The sequence below is a fragment of the Salmo salar genome, unplaced genomic scaffold (genome assembly GCF_965601325.2).
Source record: "Salmo salar unplaced genomic scaffold, fSalSal1 ptg000135l, whole genome shotgun sequence".
Taxonomy (NCBI): domain Eukaryota; kingdom Metazoa; phylum Chordata; class Actinopteri; order Salmoniformes; family Salmonidae; genus Salmo; species Salmo salar.
Genome location: NW_027675320.1, coordinates 24,906 through 47,857, shown reverse-complemented (window position 1 = coordinate 47,857; position 22,952 = coordinate 24,906). Strand labels below are relative to the sequence as shown.

Genomic DNA, 22,952 nt, shown 5'->3' with positions numbered 1-22,952 from the left:
CATTAGAACAGTGTAAAGAAAAGGTAAATTGTATTGATATGACCACTGCGACCGGAATGCTGTAGTCGGCTGGCCCTCGCTACCTATTCGTCACCAGACCCACAGGCTCCAGGTCATCTATAAGTCTATGCTAGGTAAAGCTCCGCCTTATCTCAGCTCACTGGTCACGATAACAACACCCACCCATAGCACTCGCTCCAGCAGGAATATCTCACTGGTCATCCCCAAAGCCAACACCTATTTTGGCCGCCTTTCCTTCCAGTTCTCTGCTGCCAATGACTGGAACGAATTGCAAAAATCGCTGAAGCTGGACACTTATATTTCCCTCACTAACTTTACACATCAGCTATCTGAGCTGCTAACCGATCGCTGCAGCTGTACATAGCACATCTGTCAATAGCCCACCCAATTTACCTACCTCATCCCTATATTGTTTTTATTTACTTTCTGCTCTTTTGCACACCAGTATTTCTACTTGCACATCATCATCTGCTCATCTATCAATCCAACGTTAATTTGCTAAATTGTAATTACTTCGCTACTATGGCCTATTTATTGCCTTACCTCCTCATTCCATTTGCACACATTGTATATAGACTTTCTTTTTTTCTATTGTGTTATTGACTACGCTTGTTTATTCCATTTGTAACTCTGTGTTGTTGTTTGTGTCGCACTGCTCTGCTTTATCTTGGCCAGGTCGCAGTTCTAAATGAGAACTTGTTCTCCACTAGCTGACCCGGTTAAATAAAGATGAAATAAAATAAAATAAGAAACATTTTTTTATTTTACAGGAAGGGGATGTAGCTCAGTGGTAGAGCGCATGCTTTGCATGTATGAGGTCCTGGGTTCAATCCCCAGCTTCTCCATTGAACATTTTTGCACTGACCCAACTCCTACTTTCCAGAATGTTGAAATTCTAAGCAGGAAACAGAGATGTGCTAAATAATTTGGTTTTGTAATCTGAACAACGTGCGTTCAATCCCTGTTCGTACATTTATAGAACAGAAGTGGCATGGTTGCCATCTTTTATGGCGTCATTTTCAAAAACTGAAGTTCATGGGTTCGATCCCTGTCTGTACGTGGTTTAAGAATTGCTGCTATCATTTCATTGTAGTTTCAATGGAGTGGTGTATCTAAAAAGTACATTGCATTGATATTGCATTTTATTTGCAAATTAAATGGGATGGAAGCTCAGAGGGGGAGTGCATGCAAAATGTGTATGAGGTCCTCGGTTCAATCCCAAGATTCTCCACTGAGTTTATTTGTGTGCCAAATTCACATTTACACAACTACTACTTTCCAGAATGTGTATATATAATTCACAGCTTAGAGTGGCATGGTGGCCAAGTGGTAAGGCGTCGGTCTCGTAAACCGAAGATCATGGGTTCAAATCCTGTCCGTGCCTTTATGAAAGAAATCTGATATCATGGACCTGTGCTTCTATTGGAGGACTTTGCAGAAAAAGCAAGTTGTATCAATATTGCAAAACAACTATTTTAGTAAGGGCATGTATCTCTATGGTAGAGCCAGTACTTTACATGTATGCGGTCCAACGTTAATCCCCAACTTCTTTGTTCAGTGTATTTACTTGTTAAATTAGTTTTTGCACAACTCCCACTTTCCAGAATGTTGACATTCTAAGAAGGAAATAGATATGCTAAATCATCTGTTTCTGTAAACTGAAGCACATGGGTTCAATCCTTGTTCGACGTTTATGGAAGATAGCTGATATTATGGAAATGTACTTTCATTAGAACAGTGTAAAGAAAAGGTAAATTGTATTGATATGACCACTGCGACCGGAATGCTCTAGTCGGCTGGCCCTCGCTACCTATTCGTCACCAGACCCACAGGCTCCAGGTCATCTATAAGTCTATGCTAGGTAAAGCTCCGCCTTATCTCAGCTCACTGGTCACGATAACAACACCCACCCATAGCACTCGCTCCAGCAGGAATATCTCACTGGTCATCCCCAAAGCCAACACCTATTTTGGCCGCCTTTCCTTCCAGTTCTCTGCTGCCAATGACTGGAACGAATTGCAAAAATCGCTGAAGCTGGACACTTATATTTCCCTCACTAACTTTACACATCAGCTATCTGAGCTGCTAACCGATCGCTGCAGCTGTACATAGCACATCTGTCAATAGCCCACCCAATTTACCTACCTCATCCCTATATTGTTTTTATTTACTTTCTGCTCTTTTGCACACCAGTATTTCTACTTGCACATCATCATCTGCTCATCTATCAATCCAACGTTAATTTGCTAAATTGTAATTACTTCGCTACTATGGCCTATTTATTGCCTTACCTCCTCATTCCATTTGCACACATTGTATATAGACTTTCTTTTTTTCTATTGAGTTATTGACTGTACGCTTGTTTATTCCATTTGTAACTCTGTGTTGTTGTTTGTGTCGCACTGCTCTGCTTTATCTTGGCCAGGTCGCAGTTCTAAATGAGAACTTGTTCTCCACTAGCTGACCTGGTTAAATAAAGGTGAAATAGAATAAAATAAGAAACATTTTTTTATTTTAAAGGAAGGGGATGTAGCTCAGTGGTAGAGCGCATGTTTTGCATGTATGAGGTCCTGGGTTCAATCCCCAGCTTCTCCATTGAACATTTTTGCACTGACCCAACTCCTACTTTCCAGAATGTTGAAATTCTAAGCAGGAAACAGAGATGTGCTAAATAATTTGGTTTTGTAATCTGAACAACGTGCGTTCAATCCCTGTTCGTACATTTATAGAACAGAAGTGGCATGGTTGCCATCTTTTATGGCGTCATTTTCAAAAACTGAAGTTCATGGGTTCGATCCCTGTCTGTACGTGGTTTAAGAATTGCTGCTATCATTTCATTGTAGTTTCAATGGAGTGGTGTATCTAAAAAGTACATTGCATTGATATTGCATTTTATTTGCAAATTAAATGGGATGGAAGCTCAGAGGGGGAGTGCATGCAAAATGTGTATGAGGTCCTCGGTTCAATCCCAAGATTCTCCACTGAGTTTATTTGTGTGCCAAATTCACATTTACACAACTACTACTTTCCAGAATGTGTATATATAATTCACAGCTTAGAGTGGCATGGTGGCCAAGTGGTAAGGCGTCGGTCTCGTAAACCGAAGATCATGGGTTCAAATCCTGTCCGTGCCTTTATGAAAGAAATCTGATATCATGGACCTGTGCTTCTATTGGAGGACTTTGCAGAAAAAGCAAGTTGTATCAATATTGCAAAACAACTATTTTAGTAAGGGCATGTATCTCTATGGTAGAGCCAGTACTTTACATGTATGCGGTCCAACGTTAATCCCCAACTTCTTTGTTCAGTGTATTTACTTGTTAAATTAGTTTTTGCACAACTCCCACTTTCCAGAATGTTGACATTCTAAGAAGGAAATAGATATGCTAAATCATCTGTTTCTGTAAACTGAAGCACATGGGTTCAATCCTTGTTCGACGTTTATGGAAGATAGCTGATATTATGGAAATGTACTTTCATTAGAACAGTGTAAAGAAAAGGTAAATTGTATTGATATGACCACTGCGACCGGAATGCTCTAGTCGGCTGGCCCTCGCTACCTATTCGTCACCAGACCCACAGGCTCCAGGTCATCTATAAGTCTATGCTAGGTAAAGCTCCGCCTTATCTCAGCTCACTGGTCACGATAACAACACCCACCCATAGCACTCGCTCCAGCAGGAATATCTCACTGGTCATCCCCAAAGCCAACACCTATTTTGGCCGCCTTTCCTTCCAGTTCTCTGCTGCCAATGACTGGAACGAATTGCAAAAATCGCTGAAGCTGGACACTTATATTTCCCTCACTAACTTTACACATCAGCTATCTGAGCTGCTAACCGATCGCTGCAGCTGTACATAGCACATCTGTCAATAGCCCACCCAATTTACCTACCTCATCCCTATATTGTTTTTATTTACTTTCTGCTCTTTTGCACACCAGTATTTCTACTTGCACATCATCATCTGCTCATCTATCAATCCAACGTTAATTTGCTAAATTGTAATTACTTCGCTACTATGGCCTATTTATTGCCTTACCTCCTCATTCCATTTGCACACATTGTATATAGACTTTCTTTTTTTCTATTGAGTTATTGACTGTACGCTTGTTTATTCCATTTGTAACTCTGTGTTGTTGTTTGTGTCGCACTGCTCTGCTTTATCTTGGCCAGGTCGCAGTTCTAAATGAGAACTTGTTCTCCACTAGCTGACCTGGTTAAATAAAGGTGAAATAGAATAAAATAAGAAACATTTTTTTATTTTAAAGGAAGGGGATGTAGCTCAGTGGTAGAGCGCATGTTTTGCATGTATGAGGTCCTGGGTTCAATCCCCAGCTTCTCCATTGAACATTTTTGCACTGACCCAACTCCTACTTTCCAGAATGTTGAAATTCTAAGCAGGAAACAGAGATGTGCTAAATAATTTGGTTTTGTAATCTGAACAACGTGCGTTCAATCCCTGTTCGTACATTTATAGAACAGAAGTGGCATGGTTGCCATCTTTTATGGCGTCATTTTCAAAAACTGAAGTTCATGGGTTCGATCCCTGTCTGTACGTGGTTTAAGAATTGCTGCTATCATTTCATTGTAGTTTCAATGGAGTGGTGTATCTAAAAAGTACATTGCATTGATATTGCATTTTATTTGCAAATTAAATGGGATGGAAGCTCAGAGGGGGAGTGCATGCAAAATGTGTATGAGGTCCTTGGTTCAATCCCAAGATTCTCCACTGAGTTTATTTGTGTGCCAAATTCACATTTACACAACTACTACTTTCCAGAATGTGTATATATAATTCACAGCTTAGAGTGGCATGGTGGCCAAGTGGTAAGGCGTCGGTCTCGTAAACCGAAGATCATGGGTTCAAATCCTGTCCGTGCCTTTATGAAAGAAATCTGATATCATGGACCTGTGCTTCTGTTGGAGGACTTTGCAGAAAACGCAAGTTGTATCAATATTGCAAAACAACTATTTTAGTAAGGGCATGTATCTCTATGGTAGAGCCAGTACTTTACATGTATGCAGTCCAACGTTAATCCCCAACTTCTTTGTTCAGTGTATTTACTTGTTAAATTAGTTTTTGCACAACTCCCACTTTCCAGAATGTTGACATTCTAAGAAGGAAATAGATATGCTAAATCATCTGTTTCTGTAAACTGAAGCACATGGGTTCAATCCTTGTTCGACGTTTATGGAAGATAGCTGATATTATGGAAATGTACTTTCATTAGAACAGTGTAAAGAAAAGGTAAATTGTATTGATATGACCACTGCGACCGGAATGCTGTAGTCGGCTGGCCCTCGCTACCTATTCGTCACCAGACCCACAGGCTCCAGGTCATCTATAAGTCTATGCTAGGTAAAGCTCCGCCTTATCTCAGCTCACTGGTCACGATAACAACACCCACCCATAGCACTCGCTCCAGCAGGAATATCTCACTGGTCATCCCCAAAGCCAACACCTATTTTGGCCGCCTTTCCTTCCAGTTCTCTGCTGCCAATGACTGGAACGAATTGCAAAAATCGCTGAAGCTGGACACTTATATTTCCCTCACTAACTTTACACATCAGCTATCTGAGCTGCTAACCGATCGCTGCAGCTGTACATAGCACATCTGTCAATAGCCCACCCAATTTACCTACCTCATCCCTATATTGTTTTTATTTACTTTCTGCTCTTTTGCACACCAGTATTTCTACTTGCACATCATCATCTGCTCATCTATCAATCCAACGTTAATTTGCTAAATTGTAATTACTTCGCTACTATGGCCTATTTATTGCCTTACCTCCTCATTCCATTTGCACACATTGTATATAGACTTTCTTTTTTTCTATTGTGTTATTGACTACGCTTGTTTATTCCATTTGTAACTCTGTGTTGTTGTTTGTGTCGCACTGCTCTGCTTTATCTTGGCCAGGTCGCAGTTCTAAATGAGAACTTGTTCTCCACTAGCTGACCCGGTTAAATAAAGATGAAATAAAATAAAATAAGAAACATTTTTTTATTTTACAGGAAGGGGATGTAGCTCAGTGGTAGAGCGCATGCTTTGCATGTATGAGGTCCTGGGTTCAATCCCCAGCTTCTCCATTGAACATTTTTGCACTGACCCAACTCCTACTTTCCAGAATGTTGAAATTCTAAGCAGGAAACAGAGATGTGCTAAATAATTTGGTTTTGTAATCTGAACAACGTGCGTTCAATCCCTGTTCGTACATTTATAGAACAGAAGTGGCATGGTTGCCATCTTTTATGGCGTCATTTTCAAAAACTGAAGTTCATGGGTTCGATCCCTGTCTGTACGTGGTTTAAGAATTGCTGCTATCATTTCATTGTAGTTTCAATGGAGTGGTGTATCTAAAAAGTACATTGCATTGATATTGCATTTTATTTGCAAATTAAATGGGATGGAAGCTCAGAGGGGGAGTGCATGCAAAATGTGTATGAGGTCCTCGGTTCAATCCCAAGATTCTCCACTGAGTTTATTTGTGTGCCAAATTCACATTTACACAACTACTACTTTCCAGAATGTGTATATATAATTCACAGCTTAGAGTGGCATGGTGGCCAAGTGGTAAGGCGTCGGTCTCGTAAACCGAAGATCATGGGTTCAAATCCTGTCCGTGCCTTTATGAAAGAAATCTGATATCATGGACCTGTGCTTCTATTGGAGGACTTTGCAGAAAAAGCAAGTTGTATCAATATTGCAAAACAACTATTTTAGTAAGGGCATGTATCTCTATGGTAGAGCCAGTACTTTACATGTATGCGGTCCAACGTTAATCCCCAACTTCTTTGTTCAGTGTATTTACTTGTTAAATTAGTTTTTGCACAACTCCCACTTTCCAGAATGTTGACATTCTAAGAAGGAAATAGATATGCTAAATCATCTGTTTCTGTAAACTGAAGCACATGGGTTCAATCCTTGTTCGACGTTTATGGAAGATAGCTGATATTATGGAAATGTACATTCATTAGAACAGTGTAAAGAAAAGGTAAATTGTATTGATATGACCACTGCGACCGGAATGCTCTAGTCGGCTGGCCCTCGCTACCTATTCGTCACCAGACCCACAGGCTCCAGGTCATCTATAAGTCTATGCTAGGTAAAGCTCCGCCTTATCTCAGCTCACTGGTCACGATAACAACACCCACCCATAGCACTCGCTCCAGCAGGAATATCTCACTGGTCATCCCCAAAGCCAACACCTATTTTGGCCGCCTTTCCTTCCAGTTCTCTGCTGCCAATGACTGGAACGAATTGCAAAAATCGCTGAAGCTGGACACTTATATTTCCCTCACTAACTTTACACATCAGCTATCTGAGCAGCTAACCGATCGCTGCAGCTGTACATAGCACATCTGTGAATAGCCCACCCAATCTACCTACCTCATCCCCATATTGTTTTTATTTACTTTCTGCTCTTTTGCACACCAGTATTTCTACTTGCACATCATCATCTGCTCATCTATCAATCCAACGTTAATTTGCTAAATTGTAATTACTTCGCTACTATGGCCTATTTATTGCCTTACCTCCTCATTCCATTTGCACACATTGTATATAGACTTTCTTTTTTTCTATTGAGTTATTGACTGTACGCTTGTTTATTCCATTTGTAACTCTGTGTTGTTGTTTGTGTCGCACTGCTCTGCTTTATCTTGGCCAGGTCGCAGTTCTAAATGAGAACTTGTTCTCCACTAGCTGACCTGGTTAAATAAAGGTGAAATAGAATAAAATAAGAAACATTTTTTTATTTTAATGGAAGGGGATGTAGCTCAGTGGTAGAGCGCATGCTTTGCATGTATGAGGTCCTGGGTTCAATCCCCAGCTTCTCCATTGAAAAGTTTTGCACTGACCCAACTCCTACTTTCCAGAATGTTGAAATTCTAAGCAGGAAACAGAGATGTGCTAAATAATTTGGTCTTGTAATCTGAACAACGTGCGTTCAATCCCTGTTCATACATTTATAGAACTGAAGTGGCATGGTTGCCATCTTTTATGGCGTCATTTTCAAAAACTGAAGTTCATTGGTTCGATCCCTGTCTGTACGTGGTTTAAGAATTGCTGCTATCATTTCATTGTAGTTTCAATGGAGTGGTGTATCTAAAAAGTACATTGCATTGATATTGCATTTTATTTGCAAATTAAATGGGATGGAAGCTCAGAGGGGGAGTGCATGCAAAATGTGTATGAGGTCCTCGGTTCAATCCCAAGATTCTCCACTGAGTTTATTTGTGTGCCAAATTCACATTTACACAACTACTACTTTCCAGAATGTGTATGTATAATTCACAGCTTAGAGTGGCATGGTGGCCAAGTGGTAAGGCGTCGGTCTCGTAAACCGAAGATCATGGGTTCAAATCCCGTCCGTGCCTTTCTGAAAGACATCTGATATCATGGACCTGTGCTTCTGTTGGAGGACTTTGCAGAAAACGCAAGTTGTATCAATATTCCAAAACAACTATTTTAGTAAGGGCATGTATCTCTATGGTAGAGCCAGTACTTTACATGTATGCGGTCCAACGTTAATCCCCAACTTCTTTGTTCAGTGTATTTACTTGTTTAAATTAGTTTTTGCACAACTCCCACTTTCTAGAATGTTGACATTCTAAGAAGGAAATAGATATGCTAAATCATCTGTTTCTGTAAACTGAAGCACATGGGTTCAAGCCTTGTTCGACGTTTATGGAAGATAGCTGATATTATGGAAATGTACTTTCATTAGAACAGTGTAAAGAAAAGGTAAATTGTATTGATATGACCACTGCGACCGGAATGCTCTAGTCGGCTGGCCCTCGCTACCTATTCGTCACCAGACCCACAGGCTCCAGGTCATCTATAAGTCTATGCTAGGTAAAGCTCCGCCTTATCTCAGCTCACTGGTCACGATAACAACACCCACCCATAGCACTCGCTCCAGCAGGAATATCTCACTGGTCATCCCCAAAGCCAACACCTATTTTGGCCGCCTTTCCTTCCAGTTCTCTGCTGCCAATGACTGGAACGAATTGCAAAAATCGCTGAAGCTGGACACTTATATTTCCCTCACTAACTTTACACATCAGCTATCTGAGCTGCTAACCGATCGCTGTAGCTGTACATAGCACATCTGTCAATAGCCCATCCAATTTACCTACCTCATCCCTATATTGTTTTTATTTATTTTCTGCTCTTTTGCACACCAGTATTTCTACTTGCACATCATCATCTGCTCATCTATCAATCCAACGTTAATTTGCTAAATTGTAATTACTTCGCTACTATGGCCTATTTATTGCCTTACCTCCTCATTCCATTTGCACACATTGTATATAGACTTTCTTTTTTTCTATTGAGTTATTGACTGTACGCTTGTTTATTCCATTTGTAACTCTGTGTTGTTGTTTGTGTCGCACTGCTCTGCTTTATCTTGGCCAGGTCGCAGTTCTAAATGAGAACTTGTTCTCCACTAGCTGACCTGGTTAAATAAAGGTGAAATAGAATAAAATAAGAAACATTTTTTTATTTTAAAGGAATGGGATGTAGCTCAGTGGTAGAGCGCATGCTTTGCATGTATGAGGTCCTGGGTTCAATCCCCAGCTTCTCCATTGAACATTTTTGCACTGACCCAACTCCTACTTTCCAGAATGTTGAAATTCTAAGCAGGAAACAGAGATGTGCTAAATAATTTGGTCTTGTAATCTGAACAACGTGCGTTCAATCCCTGTTCATAGATTTATAGAACTGAAGTGGCATGGTTGCCATCTTTTATGGCGTCATTTTCAAAAACTGAAGTTCATGGGTTCGATCCCTGTCTGTACGTGGTTTAAGAATTGCTGCTATCATTTCATTGTAGTTTCAATGGAGTGGTGTATCTAAAAAGTACATTGCATTGATATTGCATTTTATTTGCAAATTAAATGGGATGGAAGCTCAGAGGGGGAGTGCATGCAAAATGTGTATGAGGTCCTCGGTTCAATCCCAAGATTCTCCACTGAGTTTATTTGTGTGCCAAATTCACATTTACACAACTACTACTTTCCAGAATGTGTATGTATAATTCACAGCTTAGAGTGGCATGGTGGCCAAGTGGTAAGGCGTCGGTCTCGTAAACCGAAGATCATGGGTTCAAATCCCGTCCGTGCCTTTCTGAAAGACATCTGATATCATGGACCTGTGCTTCTGTTGGAGGACTTTGCAGAAAACGCAAGTTGTATCAATATTCCAAAACAACTATTTTAGTAAGGGCATGTATCTCTATGGTAGAGCCAGTACTTTACATGTATGCGGTCCAACGTTAATCCCCAACTTCTTTGTTCAGTGTATTTACTTGTTAAATTAGTTTTTGCACAACTCCCACTTTCCAGAATGTTGACATTCTAAGAAGGAAATAGATATGCTAAATCATCTGTTTCTGTAAACTGAAGCACATGGGTTCAATCCTTGTTCGACGTTTATGGAAGATAGCTGATATTATGGAAATGTACATTCATTAGAACAGTGTAAAGAAAAGGTAAATTGTATTGATATGACCACTGCGACCGGAATGCTCTAGTCGGCTGGCCCTCGCTACCTATTTGTCACCAGACCCACAGGCTCCAGGTCATCTATAAGTCTATGCTAGGTAAAGCTCCGCCTTATCTCAGCTCACTGGTCACGATAACAACACCCACCCATAGCACTCGCTCCAGCAGGAATATCTCACTGGTCATCCCCAAAGCCAACACCTATTTTGGCCGCCTTTCCTTCCAGTTCTCTGCTGCCAATGACTGGAACGAATTGCAAAAATCGCTGAAGCTGGACACTTATATTTCCCTCACTAACTTTACACATCAGCTATCTGAGCTGCTAACCGATCGCTGCAGCTGTACATAGCACATCTGTAAATAGCCCACCCAATTTACCTACCTCATCCCTATATTGTTTTTATTTACTTTCTGCTCTTTTGCACACCAGTATTTCTACTTGCACATCATCATCTGCTCATCTATCAATCCAACGTTAATTTGCTAAATTGTAATTACTTCGCTACTATGGCCTATTTATTGCCTTACCTCCTCATTCCATTTGCACACATTGTATATAGACTTTCTTTTTTTCTATTGTGTTATTGACTGTACGCTTGTTTATTCCATTTGTAACTCTGTGTTGTTGTTTGTGTCGCACTGCTCTGCTTTATCTTGGCCAGGTCGCAGTTCTAAATGAGAACTTGTTCTCCACTAGCTGACCTGGTTAAAAAAAGGTGAAATAAAATAAAATAAGAAACATTTTTTTATTTTAAAGGAAGGGGCTGTAGCTCAGTTGTAGAGCGCATGCTTTGCATGTATGTGGTCCTGGGTTCAATCCCCAGCTTCTCCATTGAGAAGTTTTGCACTGACCCAACTCCTACTTTCCAGAATGTTGAAATTCTAAGCAGGAAACAGAGATGTGCTAAATAATTTGGTCTTGTAATCTGAACAACGTGCGTTCAATCCCTGTTCATACATTTATAGAACTGAAGTGGCATGGTTGCCATCTTTTATGGCGTCATTTTCAAAAACTGAAGTTCATGGGTTCGATCCCTGTCTGTACGTGGTTTAAGAATTGCTGCTATCATTTCATTGTAGTTTCAATGGAGTGGTGTATCTAAAAAGTACATTGCATTGATATTGCATTTTATTTGCAAATTAAATGGGATGGAAGCTCAGAGGGGGAGTGCATGCAAAATGTGTATGAGGTCCTCGGTTCAATCCCAAGATTCTCCACTGAGTTTATTTGTGTGCCAAATTCACATTTACACAACTACTACTTTCCAGAATGTGTATGTATAATTCACAGCTTAGAGTGGCATGGTGGCCAAGTGGTAAGGCGTCGGTCTCGTAAACCGAAGATCATGGGTTCAAATCCCGTCCGTGCCTTTCTGAAAGACATCTGATATCATGGACCTGTGCTTCTGTTGGAGGACTTTGCAGAAAATGCAAGTTGTATCAATATTCCAAAACAACTATTTTAGTAAGGGCATGTATCTCTATGGTAGAGCCAGTACTTTACATGTATGCGGTCCAACGTTAATCCCCAACTTCTTTGTTCAGTGTATTTACTTGTTAAATTAGTTTTTGCACAACTCCCACTTTCCAGAATGTTGACATTCTAAGAAGGAAATAGATATGCTAAATCATCTGTTTCTGTAAACTGAAGCACATGGGTTCAAGCCTTGTTCGACGTTTATGGAAGATAGCTGATATTATGGAAATGTACTTTCATTAGAACAGTGTAAAGAAAAGGTAAATTGTATTGATATGACCACTGCGACCGGAATGCTCTAGTCGGCTGGCCCTCGCTACCTATTCGTCACCAGACCCACAGGCTCCAGGTCATCTATAAGTCTATGCTAGGTAAAGCTCCGCCTTATCTCAGCTCACTGGTCACGATAACAACACCCACCCATAGCACTCGCTCCAGCAGGAATATCTCACTGGTCATCCCCAAAGCCAACACCTATTTTGGCCGCCTTTCCTTCCAGTTCTCTGCTGCCAATGACTGGAACGAATTGCAAAAATCGCTGAAGCTGGACACATATATTTCCCTCACTAACTTTACACATCAGCTATCTGAGCTGCTAACCGATCGCTGTAGCTGTACATAGCACATCTGTCAATAGCCCACCCAATTTACCTACCTCATCCCTATATTGTTTTTATTTACTTTCTGCTCTTTTGCACACCAGTATTTCTACTTGCACATCATCATCTGCTCATCTATCAATCCAACGTTAATTTGCTAAATTGTAATTACTTCGCTACTATGGCCTATTTATTGCCTTACCTCCTCATTCCATTTGCACACATTGTATATAGACTTTCTTTTTTTCTATTGTGTTATTGACTGTACGCTTGTTTATTCCATTTGTAACTCTGTGTTGTTGTTTGTGTCGCACTGCTCTGCTTTATCTTGGCCAGGTCGCAGTTCTAAATGAGAACTTGTTCTCCACTAGCTGACCTGGTTAAAAAAAGGTGAAATAAAATAAAATAAGAAACATTTTTTTATTTTAAAGGAAGGGGCTGTAGCTCAGTTGTAGAGCGCATGCTTTGCATGTATGTGGTCCTGGGTTCAATCCCCAGCTTCTCCATTGAGAAGTTTTGCACTGACCCAACTCCTACTTTCCAGAATGTTGAAATTCTAAGCAGGAAACAGAGATGTGCTAAATAATTTGGTCTTGTAATCTGAACAACGTGCGTTCAATCCCTGTTCATACATTTATAGAACTGAAGTGGCATGGTTGCCATCTTTTATGGCGTCATTTTCAAAAACTGAAGTTCATGGGTTCGATCCCTGTCTGTACGTGGTTTAAGAATTGCTGCTATCATTTCATTGTAGTTTCAATGGAGTGGTGTATCTAAAAAGTACATTGCATTGATATTGCATTTTATTTGCAAATTAAATGGGATGGAAGCTCAGAGGGGGAGTGCATGCAAAATGTGTATGAGGTCCTCGGTTCAATCCCAAGATTCTCCACTGAGTTTATTTGTGTGCCAAATTCACATTTACACAACTACTACTTTCCAGAATGTGTATGTATAATTCACAGCTTAGAGTGGCATGGTGGCCAAGTGGTAAGGCGTCGGTCTCGTAAACCGAAGATCATGGGTTCAAATCCCGTCCGTGCCTTTCTGAAAGACATCTGATATCATGGACCTGTGCTTCTGTTGGAGGACTTTGCAGAAAATGCAAGTTGTATCAATATTCCAAAACAACTATTTTAGTAAGGGCATGTATCTCTATGGTAGAGCCAGTACTTTACATGTATGCGGTCCAACGTTAATCCCCAACTTCTTTGTTCAGTGTATTTACTTGTTAAATTAGTTTTTGCACAACTCCCACTTTCCAGAATGTTGACATTCTAAGAAGGAAATAGATATGCTAAATCATCTGTTTCTGTAAACTGAAGCACATGGGTTCAAGCCTTGTTCGACGTTTATGGAAGATAGCTGATATTATGGAAATGTACTTTCATTAGAACAGTGTAAAGAAAAGGTAAATTGTATTGATATGACCACTGCGACCGGAATGCTCTAGTCGGCTGGCCCTCGCTACCTATTCGTCACCAGACCCACAGGCTCCAGGTCATCTATAAGTCTATGCTAGGTAAAGCTCCGCCTTATCTCAGCTCACTGGTCACGATAACAACACCCACCCATAGCACTCGCTCCAGCAGGAATATCTCACTGGTCATCCCCAAAGCCAACACCTATTTTGGCCGCCTTTCCTTCCAGTTCTCTGCTGCCAATGACTGGAACGAATTGCAAAAATCGCTGAAGCTGGACACATATATTTCCCTCACTAACTTTACACATCAGCTATCTGAGCTGCTAACCGATCGCTGTAGCTGTACATAGCACATCTGTCAATAGCCCACCCAATTTACCTACCTCATCCCTATATTGTTTTTATTTATTTTCTGCTCTTTTGCACACCAGTATTTCTACTTGCACATCATCATCTGCTCATCTATCAATCCAACGTTAATTTGCTAAATTGTAATTACTTCGCTACTATGGCCTATTTATTGCCTTACCTCCTCATTCCATTTGCACACATTGTATATAGACTTTCTTTTTTTCTATTGAGTTATTGACTGTACGCTTGTTTATTCCATTTGTAACTCTGTGTTGTTGTTTGTGTCGCACTGCTCTGCTTTATCTTGGCCAGGTCGCAGTTCTAAATGAGAACTTGTTCTCCACTAGCTGACCTGGTTAAATAAAGGTGAAATAGAATAAAATAAGAAACATTTTTTTATTTTAAAGGAAGGGGATGTAGCTCAGTGGTAGAGCGCATGCTTTGCATGTATGAGGTCCTGGGTTCAATCCCCAGCTTCTCCATTGAAAAGTTTTGCACTGACCCAACTCCTACTTTCCAGAATGTTGAAATTCTAAGCAGGAAACAGAGATGTGCTAAAGAATTTGGTCTTGTAATCTGAACAACGTGCGTTCAATCCCTGTTCATAGATTTATAGAACTGAAGTGGCATGGTTGCCATCTTTTATGGCGTCATTTTCAAAAACTGAAGTTCATGGGTTCGATCCCTGTCTGTACGTGGTTTAAGAATTGCTGCTATCATTTCATTGTAGTTTCAATGGAGTGGTGTATCTAAAAAGTACATTGCATTGATATTGCATTTTATTTGCAAATTAAATGGGATGGAAGCTCAGAGGGGGAGTGCATGCAAAATGTGTATGAGGTCCTCGGTTCAATCCCAAGATTCTCCACTGAGTTTATTTGTGTGCCAAATTCACATTTACACAACTACTACTTTCCAGAATGTGTATGTATAATTCACAGCTTAGAGTGGCATGGTGGCCAAGTGGTAAGGCGTCGGTCTCGTAAACCGAAGATCATGGGTTCAAATCCCGTCCGTGCCTTTCTGAAAGACATCTGATATCATGGACCTGTGCTTCTGTTGGAGGACTTTGCAGAAAACGCAAGTTGTATCAATATTCCAAAACAACTATTTTAGTAAGGGCATGTATCTCTATGGTAGAGCCAGTACTTTACATGTATGCGGTCCAACGTTAATCCCCAACTTCTTTGTTCAGTGTATTTACTTGTTAAATTAGTTTTTGCACAACTCCCACTTTCCAGAATGTTGACATTCTAAGAAGGAAATAGATATGCTAAATCATCTGTTTCTGTAAACTGAAGCACATGGGTTCAAGCCTTGTTCGACGTTTATGGAAGATAGCTGATATTATGGAAATGTACTTTCATTAGAACAGTGTAAAGAAAAGGTAAATTGTATTGATATGACCACTGCGACCGGAATGCTCTAGTCGGCTGGCCCTCGCTACCTATTCGTCACCAGACCCACAGGCTCCAGGTCATCTATAAGTCTATGCTAGGTAAAGCTCCGCCTTATCTCAGCTCACTGGTCACGATAACAACACCCACCCATAGCACTCGCTCCAGCAGGAATATCTCACTGGTCATCCCCAAAGCCAACACCTATTTTGGCCGCCTTTCCTTCCAGTTCTCTGCTGCCAATGACTGGAACGAATTGCAAAAATCGCTGAAGCTGGACACTTATATTTCCCTCACTAACTTTACACATCAGCTATCTGAGCTGCTAACCGATCGCTGTAGCTGTACATAGCACATCTGTCAATAGCCCACCCAATTTACCTACCTCATCCCTATATTGTTTTTATTTATTTTCTGCTCTTTTGCACACCAGTATTTCTACTTGCACATCATCATCTGCTCATCTATCAATCCAACGTTAATTTGCTAAATTGTAATTACTTCGCTACTATGGCCTATTTATTGCCTTACCTCCTCATTCCATTTGCACACATTGTATATAGACTTTCTTTTTTTCTATTGAGTTATTGACTGTACGCTTGTTTATTCCATTTGTAACTCTGTGTTGTTGTTTGTGTCGCACTGCTCTGCTTTATCTTGGCCAGGTCGCAGTTCTAAATGAGAACTTGTTCTCCACTAGCTGACCTGGTTAAATAAAGGTGAAATAGAATAAAATAAGAAACATTTTTTTATTTTAAAGGAAGGGGATGTAGCTCAGTGGTAGAGCGCATGCTTTGCATGTATGAGGTCCTGGGTTCAATCCCCAGCTTCTCCATTGAAAAGTTTTGCACTGACCCAACTCCTACTTTCCAGAATGTTGAAATTCTAAGCAGGAAACAGAGATGTGCTAAAGAATTTGGTCTTGTAATCTGAACAACGTGCGTTCAATCCCTGTTCATAGATTTATAGAACTGAAGTGGCATGGTTGCCATCTTTTATGGCGTCATTTTCAAAAACTGAAGTTCATGGGTTCGATCCCTGTCTGTACGTGGTTTAAGAATTCCTGCTATCATTTCATTGTAGTTTCAATGGAGTGGTGTATCTAAAAAGTACATTGCATTGATATTGCATTTTATTTGCAAATTAAATGGGATGGAAGCTCAGAGGGGGAGTGCATGCAAAATGTGTATGAGGTCCTCGGTTCAATCCCAAGATTCTCCACTGAGTTTATTTGTGTGCCAAATTCACATTTACACAACTACTACTTTCCAGAATGTGTATGTATAATTCACAGCTTAGAGTGGCATGGTGGCCAAGTGGTAAGGCGTCGGTCTCGTAAACCGAAGATCATGGGTTCAAATCCCGTCCGTGCCTTTCTGAAAGACATCTGATATCATGGACCTGTGCTTCTGTTGGAGGACTTTGCAGAAAACGCAAGTTGTATCAATATTCCAAAACAACTATTTTAGTAAGGGCATGTATCTCTATGGTAGAGCCAGTACTTTACATGTATGCGGTCCAACGTTAATCCCCAACTTCTTTGTTCAGTGTATTTACTTGTTAAATTAGTTTTTGCACAACTCCCACTTTCCAGAATGTTGACATTCTAAGAAGGAAATAGATATGCTAAATCATCTGTTTCTGTAAACTGAAGCACATGGGTTCAAGCCTTGTTCGACGTTTATGGAAGATAGCTGATATTATGGAAATGTACTTTCATTAGAACAGTGTAAAGAAAAGGTAAATTGTATTGATATGACCACTGCGACCGGAATGCTCTAGTCGGCTGGCCCTCGCTACCTATTCGTCACCAGACCCACAGGCTCCAGGTCATCTATAAGTCTATGCTAGGTAAAGCTCCGCCTTATCTCAGCTCACTGGTCACGATAACAACACCCACCCATAGCACTCGCTCCAGCAGGAATATCTCACTGGTCATCCCCAAAGCCAACACCTATTTTGGCCGCCTTTCCTTCCAGTTCTCTGCTGCCAATGACTGGAACGAATTGCAAAAATCGCTGAAGCTGGACACTTATATTTCCCTCACTAACTTTACACATCAGCTATCTGAGCTGCTAACCGATCGCTGCAGCTGTACATAGCACATCTGTCAATAGCCCACCCAATTTACCTACCTCATCCCTATATTGTTTTTATTTATTTTCTGCTCTTTTGCACACCAGTATTTCTACTTGCACATCATCATCTGCTCATCTATCAATCCAACGTTAATTTGCTAAATTGTAATTACTTCGCTACTATGGCCTATTTATTGCCTTACCTCCTCATTCCATTTGCACACATTGTATATAGACTTTCTTTTTTTCTATTGAGTTATTGACTGTACGCTTGTTTATTCCATTTGTAACTCTGTGTTGTTGTTTGTGTCGCACTGCTCTGCTTTATCTTGGCCAGGTCGCAGTTCTAAATGAGAACTTGTTCTCCACTAGCTGACCTGGTTAAATAAAGGTGAAATAGAATAAAATAAGAAACATTTTTTTATTTTAAAGGAAGGGGATGTAGCTCAGTGGTAGAGCGCATGCTTTGCATGTATGAGGTCCTGGGTTCAATCCCTAGCTTCTCCATTGAAAAGTTTTGCACTGACCCAACTCCTACTTTCCAGAATGTTGAAATTCTAAGCAGGAAACAGAGATGTGCTAAAGAATTTGGTCTTGTAATCTGAACAACGTGCGTTCAATCCCTGTTCATAGATTTATAGAACTGAAGTGGCATGGTTGCCATCTTTTATGGCGTCATTTTCAAAAACTGAAGTTCATGGGTTCGATCCCTGTCTGTACGTGGTTTAAGAATTCCTGCTATCATTTCATTGTAGTTTCAATGGAGTGGTGTATCTAAAAAGTACATTGCATTGATATTGCATTTTATTTGCAAATTAAATGGGATGGAAGCTCAGAGGGGGAGTGCATGCAAAATGTGTATGAGGTCCTCGGTTCAATCCCAAGATTCTCCACTGAGTTTATTTGTGTGCCAAATTCACATTTACACAACTACTACTTTCCAGAATGTGTATGTATAATTCACAGCTTAGAGTGGCATGGTGGCCAAGTGGTAAGGCGTCGGTCTCGTAAACCGAAGATCATGGGTTCAAATCCCGTCCGTGCCTTTCTGAAAGACATCTGATATCATGGACCTGTGCTTCTGTTGGAGGACTTTGCAGAAAACGCAAGTTGTATCAATATTCCAAAACAACTATTTTAGTAAGGGCATGTATCTCTATGGTAGAGCCAGTACTTTACATGTATGCGGTCCAACGTTAATCCCCAACTTCTTTGTTCAGTGTATTTACTTGTTAAATTAGTTTTTGCACAACTCCCACTTTCCAGAATGTTGACATTCTAAGAAGGAAATAGATATGCTAAATCATCTGTTTCTGTAAACTGAAGCACATGGGTTCAATCCTTGTTCGACGTTTATGGAAGATAGCTGATATTATGGAAATGTACATTCATTAGAACAGTGTAAAGAAAAGGTAAATTGTATTGATATGACCACTGCGACCGGAATGCTCTAGTCGGCTGGCCCTCGCTACCTATTCGTCACCAGACCCACAGGCTCCAGGTCATCTATAAGTCTATGCTAGGTAAAGCTCCGCCTTATCTCAGCTCACTGGTCACGATAACAACACCCACCCATAGCACTCGCTCCAGCAGGAATATCTCACTGGTCATCCCCAAAGCCAACACCTATTTTGGCCGCCTTTCCTTCCAGTTCTCTGCTGCCAATGACTGGAACGAATTGCAAAAATCGCTGAAGCTGGACACTTATATTTCCCTCACTAACTTTACACATCAGCTATCTGAGCTGCTAACCGATCGCTGTAGCTGTACATAGCACATCTGTCAATAGCCCACCCAATTTACCTACCTCATCCCTATATTGTTTTTATTTATTTTCTGCTCTTTTGCACACCAGTATTTCTACTTGCACATCATCATCTGCTCATCTATCAATCCAACGTTAATTTGCTAAATTGTAATTACTTCGCTACTATGGCCTATTTATTGCCTTACCTCCTCATTCCATTTGCACACATTGTATATAGACTTTCTTTTTTTCTATTGAGTTATTGACTGTACGCTTGTTTATTCCATTTGTAACTCTGTGTTGTTGTTTGTGTCGCACTGCTCTGCTTTATCTTGGCCAGGTCGCAGTTCTAAATGAGAACTTGTTCTCCACTAGCTGACCTGGTTAAATAAAGGTGAAATAGAATAAAATAAGAAACATTTTTTTATTTTAAAGGAATGGGATGTAGCTCAGTGGTAGAGCGCATGCTTTGCATGTATGAGGTCCTGGGTTCAATCCCCAGCTTCTCCATTGAAAAGTTTTGCACTGACCCAACTCCTACTTTCCAGAATGTTGAAATTCTAAGCAGGAAACAGAGATGTGCTAAAGAATTTGGTCTTGTAATCTGAACAACGTGCGTTCAATCCCTGTTCATAGATTTATAGAACTGAAGTGGCATGGTTGCCATCTTTTATGGCGTCATTTTCAAAAACTGAAGTTCATGGGTTCGATCCCTGTCTGTACGTGGTTTAAGAATTGCTGCTATCATTTCATTGTAGTTTCAATGGAGTGGTGTATCTAAAAAGTACATTGCATTGATATTGCATTTTATTTGCAAATTAAATGGGATGGAAGCTCAGAGGGGGAGTGCATGCAAAATGTGTATGAGGTCCTCGGTTCAATCCCAAGATTCTCCACTGAGTTTATTTGTGTGCCAAATTCACATTTACACAACTACTACTTTCCAGAATGTGTATGTATAATTCACAGCTTAGAGTGGCATGGTGGCCAAGTGGTAAGGCGTTGGTCTCGTAAACCGAAGATCATGGGTTCAAATCCCGTCCGTGCCTTTCTGAAAGACATCTGATATCATGGACCTGTGCTTCTGTTGGAGGACTTTGCAGAAAACGCAAGTTGTATCAATATTCCAAAACAACTATTTTAGTAAGGGCATGTATCTCTATGGTAGAGCCAGTACTTTACATGTATGCGGTCCAACGTTAATCCCCAACTTCTTTGTTCAGTGTATTTACTTGTTAAATTAGTTTTTGCACAACTCCCACTTTCCAGAATGTTGACATTCTAAGAAGGAAATAGATATGCTAAATCATCTGTTTCTGTAAACTGAAGCACATGGGTTCAATCCTTGTTCGACGTTTATGGAAGATAGCTGATATTATGGAAATGTACATTCATTAGAACAGTGTAAAGAAAAGGTAAATTGTATTGATATGACCACTGCGACCGGAATGCTCTAGTCGGCTGGCCCTCGCTACCTATTCGTCACCAGACCCACAGGCTCCAGGTCATCTATAAGTCTATGCTAGGTAAAGCTCCGCCTTATCTCAGCTCACTGGTCACGATAACAACACCCACCCATAGCACTCGCTCCAGCAGGAATATCTCACTGGTCATCCCCAAAGCCAACACCTATTTTGGCCGCCTTTCCTTCCAGTTCTCTGCTGCCAATGACTGGAACGAATTGCAAAAATCGCTGAAGCTGGACACTTATATTTCCCTCACTAACTTTACACATCAGCTATCTGAGCTGCTAACCGATCGCTGCAGCTGTACATAGCACATCTGTAAATAGCCCACCCAATTTACCTACCTCATCCCTATATTGTTTTTATTTACTTTCTGCTCTTTTGCACACCAGTATTTCTACTTGCACATCATCATCTGCTCATCTATCAATCCAACGTTAATTTGCTAAATTGTAATTACTTCGCTACTATGGCCTATTTATTGCCTTACCTCCTCATTCCATTTGCACACATTGTATATAGACTTTCTTTTTTTCTATTGTGTTATTGACTGTACGCTTGTTTATTCCATTTGTAACTCTGTGTTGTTGTTTGTGTCGCACTGCTCTGCTTTATCTTGGCCAGGTCGCAGTTCTAAATGAGAACTTGTTCTCCACTAGCTGACCTGGTTAAAAAAAGGTGAAATAAAATAAAATAAGAAACATTTTTTTATTTTAAAGGAAGGGGCTGTAGCTCAGTGGTAGAGCGCATGCTTTGCATGTATGAGGTCCTGGGTTCAATCCCCAGCTTCTCCATTGAAAAGTTTTGCACTGACCCAACTCCTACTTTCCAGAATGTTGAAATTCTAAGCAGGAAACAGAGATGTGCTAAATAATTTGGTCTTGTAATCTGAACAACGTGCGTTCAATCCCTGTTCATACATTTATAGAACTGAAGTGGCATGGTTGCCATCTTTTATGGCGTCATTTTCAAAAACTGAAGTTCATGGGTTCGATCCCTGTCTGTACGTGGTTTAAGAATTGCTGCTATCATTTCATTGTAGTTTCAATGGAGTGGTGTATCTAAAAAGTACATTGCTTTGATATTGCATTTTATTTGCAAATTAAATGGGATGGAAGCTCAGAGGGGGAGTGCATGCAAAATGTGTATGAGGTCCTCGGTTCAATCCCAAGATTCTCCACTGAGTTTATTTGTGTGCCAAATTCACATTTACACAACTACTACTTTCCAGAATGTGTATGTATAATTCACAGCTTAGAGTGGCATGGTGGCCAAGTGGTAAGGCGTCGGTCTCGTAAACCGAAGATCATGGGTTCAAATCCCGTCCGTGCCTTTCTGAAAGACATCTGATATCATGGACCTGTGCTTCTGTTGGAGGACTTTGCAGAAAACGCAAGTTGTATCAATATTCCAAAACAACTATTTTAGTAAGGGCATGTATCTCTATGGTAGAGCCAGTACTTTACATGTATGCGGTCCAACGTTAATCCCCAACTTCTTTGTTCAGTGTATTTACTTGTTAACCCTCCCGTTGTCCTCCCATTCTGCCTACTCCCCGTGTCCCCGGGCGGGTCACCCTGTCCCGTCTCGGCTAAAGGCCCAGAGGGCACAAGTGTGACAGTAGGCGTGCGAACAGCCTTTGCAGATGTATTTCTTACACCTGCAGCACGCCGTGTGTGTCTTGGCGTCCTTCTTGGGCGGGCAGAGCTGACACCTCTTCCTCTTACTGGCCACCAGCGGGGCGGCGGCCGGGCCAGCGCCGTCCGGGCCGGCGGCGCGCTCCCGGGCCGGCGGAGGAGCGGCGTCGCGGTCGGCACTCTGCAGGACTTTGACGAGCGCGGACGCGGCTTCGGTGCGGGGGAGACGCTGCCTTCTTTGTAT

At 40.9% G+C, this 22,952-nt stretch overlaps 21 non-coding genes across 21 annotated transcripts; all 21 read left to right on the top strand.

Annotated features, from left to right (window-relative positions):
* Positions 1-794: 794 nt before the first annotated feature.
* On the top strand, positions 795-866 carry trnaa-ugc (transfer RNA alanine (anticodon UGC)). The gene has a single exon. It is a non-coding gene; the product is annotated as a tRNA-Ala (tRNA).
* A 467-nt stretch (positions 867-1,333) lies between these two features.
* On the top strand, positions 1,334-1,405 carry trnat-cgu (transfer RNA threonine (anticodon CGU)). Its single transcript has one exon. It is a non-coding gene; the product is annotated as a tRNA-Thr (tRNA).
* Positions 1,406-2,544: 1,139 nt separating this feature from the next.
* On the top strand, positions 2,545-2,616 carry trnaa-ugc (transfer RNA alanine (anticodon UGC)). Its single transcript has one exon. It is a non-coding gene; the product is annotated as a tRNA-Ala (tRNA).
* A 467-nt stretch (positions 2,617-3,083) lies between these two features.
* Positions 3,084-3,155, top strand: trnat-cgu (transfer RNA threonine (anticodon CGU)). Its single transcript has one exon. It is a non-coding gene; the product is annotated as a tRNA-Thr (tRNA).
* Positions 3,156-4,294: 1,139 nt separating this feature from the next.
* On the top strand, positions 4,295-4,366 carry trnaa-ugc (transfer RNA alanine (anticodon UGC)). The gene has a single exon. It is a non-coding gene; the product is annotated as a tRNA-Ala (tRNA).
* A 467-nt stretch (positions 4,367-4,833) lies between these two features.
* trnat-cgu (transfer RNA threonine (anticodon CGU)) lies at positions 4,834-4,905 on the top strand. Its single transcript has one exon. It is a non-coding gene; the product is annotated as a tRNA-Thr (tRNA).
* Positions 4,906-6,042: 1,137 nt separating this feature from the next.
* Positions 6,043-6,114, top strand: trnaa-ugc (transfer RNA alanine (anticodon UGC)). The gene has a single exon. It is a non-coding gene; the product is annotated as a tRNA-Ala (tRNA).
* A 467-nt stretch (positions 6,115-6,581) lies between these two features.
* trnat-cgu (transfer RNA threonine (anticodon CGU)) lies at positions 6,582-6,653 on the top strand. Its single transcript has one exon. It is a non-coding gene; the product is annotated as a tRNA-Thr (tRNA).
* Positions 6,654-7,792: 1,139 nt separating this feature from the next.
* trnaa-ugc (transfer RNA alanine (anticodon UGC)) lies at positions 7,793-7,864 on the top strand. The gene has a single exon. It is a non-coding gene; the product is annotated as a tRNA-Ala (tRNA).
* A 467-nt stretch (positions 7,865-8,331) lies between these two features.
* Positions 8,332-8,403, top strand: trnat-cgu (transfer RNA threonine (anticodon CGU)). The gene has a single exon. It is a non-coding gene; the product is annotated as a tRNA-Thr (tRNA).
* Positions 8,404-10,082: 1,679 nt separating this feature from the next.
* Positions 10,083-10,154, top strand: trnat-cgu (transfer RNA threonine (anticodon CGU)). The gene has a single exon. It is a non-coding gene; the product is annotated as a tRNA-Thr (tRNA).
* Positions 10,155-11,832: 1,678 nt separating this feature from the next.
* trnat-cgu (transfer RNA threonine (anticodon CGU)) lies at positions 11,833-11,904 on the top strand. The gene has a single exon. It is a non-coding gene; the product is annotated as a tRNA-Thr (tRNA).
* A 1,678-nt stretch (positions 11,905-13,582) lies between these two features.
* Positions 13,583-13,654, top strand: trnat-cgu (transfer RNA threonine (anticodon CGU)). Its single transcript has one exon. It is a non-coding gene; the product is annotated as a tRNA-Thr (tRNA).
* A 1,139-nt stretch (positions 13,655-14,793) lies between these two features.
* trnaa-ugc (transfer RNA alanine (anticodon UGC)) lies at positions 14,794-14,865 on the top strand. The gene has a single exon. It is a non-coding gene; the product is annotated as a tRNA-Ala (tRNA).
* Positions 14,866-15,332: 467 nt separating this feature from the next.
* Positions 15,333-15,404, top strand: trnat-cgu (transfer RNA threonine (anticodon CGU)). The gene has a single exon. It is a non-coding gene; the product is annotated as a tRNA-Thr (tRNA).
* Positions 15,405-16,543: 1,139 nt separating this feature from the next.
* On the top strand, positions 16,544-16,615 carry trnaa-ugc (transfer RNA alanine (anticodon UGC)). Its single transcript has one exon. It is a non-coding gene; the product is annotated as a tRNA-Ala (tRNA).
* A 467-nt stretch (positions 16,616-17,082) lies between these two features.
* trnat-cgu (transfer RNA threonine (anticodon CGU)) lies at positions 17,083-17,154 on the top strand. Its single transcript has one exon. It is a non-coding gene; the product is annotated as a tRNA-Thr (tRNA).
* A 1,139-nt stretch (positions 17,155-18,293) lies between these two features.
* Positions 18,294-18,365, top strand: trnaa-ugc (transfer RNA alanine (anticodon UGC)). Its single transcript has one exon. It is a non-coding gene; the product is annotated as a tRNA-Ala (tRNA).
* A 467-nt stretch (positions 18,366-18,832) lies between these two features.
* Positions 18,833-18,904, top strand: trnat-cgu (transfer RNA threonine (anticodon CGU)). The gene has a single exon. It is a non-coding gene; the product is annotated as a tRNA-Thr (tRNA).
* Positions 18,905-20,582: 1,678 nt separating this feature from the next.
* Positions 20,583-20,654, top strand: trnat-cgu (transfer RNA threonine (anticodon CGU)). The gene has a single exon. It is a non-coding gene; the product is annotated as a tRNA-Thr (tRNA).
* A 1,678-nt stretch (positions 20,655-22,332) lies between these two features.
* On the top strand, positions 22,333-22,404 carry trnat-cgu (transfer RNA threonine (anticodon CGU)). Its single transcript has one exon. It is a non-coding gene; the product is annotated as a tRNA-Thr (tRNA).
* The last annotated feature ends 548 nt before the right edge of the window (positions 22,405-22,952 follow it).